Source organism: Arachis ipaensis, chromosome B6, assembly GCF_059453495.1.
Source record: "Arachis ipaensis isolate K30076 ecotype BB chromosome B6, ASM5945349v1, whole genome shotgun sequence".
Classification (NCBI taxonomy): domain Eukaryota; kingdom Viridiplantae; phylum Streptophyta; class Magnoliopsida; order Fabales; family Fabaceae; genus Arachis; species Arachis ipaensis.
In genome coordinates, this window is record NC_142441.1 from 16,197,625 (window position 1) to 16,201,299 (window position 3,675).

The 3,675-nt window shown below is 34.2% G+C and overlaps 1 pseudogene; it reads left to right on the plus strand.

Moving 5' to 3' along the window:
* The first annotated feature begins 1,939 nt into the window (after positions 1–1,939).
* Positions 1,940–2,823, plus strand: LOC107646458 (uncharacterized; annotated as a pseudogene).
* The last annotated feature ends 852 nt before the right edge of the window (positions 2,824–3,675 follow it).

Consider the following 3,675-nt stretch of genomic DNA (forward strand, 5'->3'; position numbering starts at 1 on the left):
TTCATAATGTGTTTCACATATCAGCTTTAAAGAAGTTTAGGGGTGAGAAGGTTGACCATTATCTTCCCCTTCCTCTATGCACAACCGAGTTGGGACCCTTATTGGAACCGCAAGAGATTTTGGGTACGAGAACAGTCATCAAAGATGGTAAAGAGATTCTTCAACTGCGGGTTAAATGGGGTCAAGGATCGAGTGTTGACATTTCGTGGGAGAGTGCTGATGATCTGTGCCATACTTATCCTAGTTTCAACCTTGAGGACAAGGTTGTTGTTGATGAGCAGGGTAAAGTAACGAATAGGAAGAAGCCAAAGTATGCTGAGGTTAACCAGACTGCCCATGCAGAAAATAGTAATGACAATCATGCCTTAGAGCCACATATGTTGGAGGAGAATTAGGTACAAACCAAGGACAGATGGCAAGCATATGGATAAATCAAGGCCCAAGAAGAAGTGCAAGAGTGAAAGCTACTAATAGGCGGTTAAAGGACTACGTTCGTTAGCGTAACGTGGTAATTCTTATTCCTTTCTGTTATTCTCATCTTCTCCCTAGCCTCTCTATTCTCTCTCCTTCTCTTCCCTTTTTTTCTTCTGTCATGGAAATTCTTCTCTGATTTTACTTTTCCCAAATTCTGCACAAGTTATTGGATGAGGATTGTGGAATTGTACTCTTGTGACGTTCTATCATATTTTTTCTTCTCTTCATTATATTGATTCTGTTCTTTTTATACTGTTGCATTGAGACTTTGAGTCCTCCATAGTGTGTTATACTTGCAACTGTTATTCCATTCAATAAAATTCATATTACACCCTTCCATTATGGTTGTCAAACACTCCACGTTTTGTCTCCAACATCTTCCTTCATTTATGGATTTTGCAACTATTTTCTTCCTTGTTGATAGTCAACAAGATTATTGGTTTATGTAGACATTAAACTACCAAATTATAGTTTCCACAGCCTTAATTATTAGAATAGCCATTTTGATTTCTGGTTTCATATTTACTTAATGTTCATGTTTGATGTCTGGTTGTAGTTGTCAGTTTTCTCACGCTATGCTTAAAATTTGTAATTTTGTGTACGATTGAATGTCCTTCTTTCTTGATGATGTCTTTTAGACAGTTCCAATAATGACTTTTTGTTATGCTTTTGTATCCAAGGCATTCTATGTGTACCTTTTGCAGCATACTTACCTGCTTGCACTTAAAACACATTGGAGTACAATATCACTTTGTTTGAGAAGTAATAAAAGAAGGAAGTGTTGATATGCAAAAGATTCACACTAAAAATAACCTAGCAGATGCCATGACAAAACCAATCAACACAGAAAAGTTTGAATAGTGTAGATCCTCATACGGCCTATGGAATACATGAGCAACATAAATTTTAAAAATTTATCAAAATTAACTTTAAGTAGGAGATTGTGAAAATTAGTAAAGCTAATTTTAGAAAATAAATAAATAAATAATAACTAAATAAAATGAAAGGTAATAAATAATCTTAGTTTATAACCTTAGAATTTTAATGGTTGAAAAAGAGAAGAATTATATACCTCTAATTGACGGATGGTTCATATTAAAGAAACTCACCTATAAATTGAGTTTTTCTTTAATTCATTTCAGTCAAGTCATCCAGATAGAATAACATAATATTTTTTTGAGTAGTTTTTTCCTATATATGATAGAGAGAATTGTGTTCTCCTTTTGTCAAGAGAGAGTGTTATTGTAGTCTCCTTATAATAGAGAGAAGTTATAATTCTCAAAGAAAGTTATTCAATTGTTTCATATTTTATACAAATTTCTAACTTTTCATCTTTATATTTTGTTGTGTTTATATTTTGTTGTGTCATTTGTCTGGTACCTAACAAATACTTTTAACATATGGTAGCATCAGAATACCAACATCTAAATTAGAAAAAAACTACCTCAATTTTTTTGGCTGCAATTTCTACCATACAAATATGAATTCATGTTTGCACAACCGGTCGAATAGCGTGCCTTCTGCGCCGCATCCTTTGATATCGCAATATGCAAAGCATTTCCAGAGGTTGAAGGCTTCTGAAGCTGCCTCCACCTCATCAATAAGCTCTAAATTCAACGGTTTGCAGGCTTTGTATGAAAGTAGAGATAAGGTACTTCTATTGCAAACTATGCAACAAGAACTCAGAAGCGAATCTTGCAAGAAATCGGTCGATGAATTGCTAGAAGGGTGTCTGATGCTCTTGGATAATTGTGCTACTGTCAAAGATGTCCTGCTACAATCAACAGAGATCATATATAAGGACTTCAATGGGCCGTTTGCAAAAAGAGATGGGGCGAATCAGCATTACAATCTGAGGGTAATAAATACTTGTCCTTAAGGAAGAAGGCGAAAAGGACAATTCAAAATGCCTTAGAGATTTTCAAGGGATTCAAGAAAGGCTTCACTATTCCAACAACCTTAAACACTGAAGATGAATTTATGTCCATGATCAGAAGCTTAAAAGAAGTAGAACTCTTCACACTGATCCAATTAGAGTCTTTGTTATCTTTCGTCTATGGCTCCAAGGCGAAACCAAAGATGAGCAGTTGAACAGTAGTCTCCAAGTTCATGCAGCCTAAGAGAGTATGTTGTGATTCAAACCAATCAAACGCCAACGAATTCGAGAAGGTTGACGGAGAATTGTAGTCTCTCTTTCAAAAGCATAGCAGTGTTGGGTATGTTCAGAGTTTCTAAAATTCTATGAAAAATTTGGAGTTATGCATTAAGAGTTTGGACTTAGGAATTGAGCAATTTGAAAGACAACTTATTAGAACGAGAGTTTCACTTCTCAACATATATAATTATTAAGAAATTATGTAGATAATAATATCATATTCATACACTTGTACATGAAAATTTGCTAATCAGAATACATTATTTGATTTGAGACTTCAATTATAGCTGCTTTGTTTCAAACGAATCTATATATATGGACATAGTTAAAGTGTTCAGAATAATTTTACTTAATTTACAACTTGATTAGTGTTAGTACATGTATTAAATACACATGGTGTTTTGAATGAATATTGAAGCTGATCAAAGTTGGTGGTTGAACAATGATGAAAATTCTATTATTGCTATCAATTATAAGTAATGGGCTTAAATTCCACATGTTGAATCTAGGGGTGTGCATGGCCCGGCCCGGCCCGAAGACCCGGTCCGGTCCCGAACATTTTAGGGGCTAATTTGGTGTGATTTCATCGGGTCTAGGGTCGGGTATGGGTCTCAAAAATAGACCCGGTCATTATTTCGGGTCGGGTCCGGGCCATAGCTCGGGTCACCCGAAATCGACCCGGTGGCCCGGTCATCATACATAATTAATATTTTGTGTTATTAGTGATGGATGATGGCTATTATTATGTGAAATTTAAGTGTTGTAAACCTTAATATTTTGTGTTATTAGTCATTATATATAAGACTATAAGTTAATATTTTATGTTTAAAATGCATAAGACTTTTGACTAATGCATAATCTTGTATTATTTGTATTGATTTAAATATTTGATGTTATTAGGCAATATTAGTATTGATTATGGTTATACTTTAATTTTAAAGAAGAGTTGGTTCTTATTATATTTTTCTAAGTGAATTTTACCATGTCAAATAATGATTGGAGTCTTAGAAATTTGGATATTTTTACATGCTAACTTACAAGAAGGT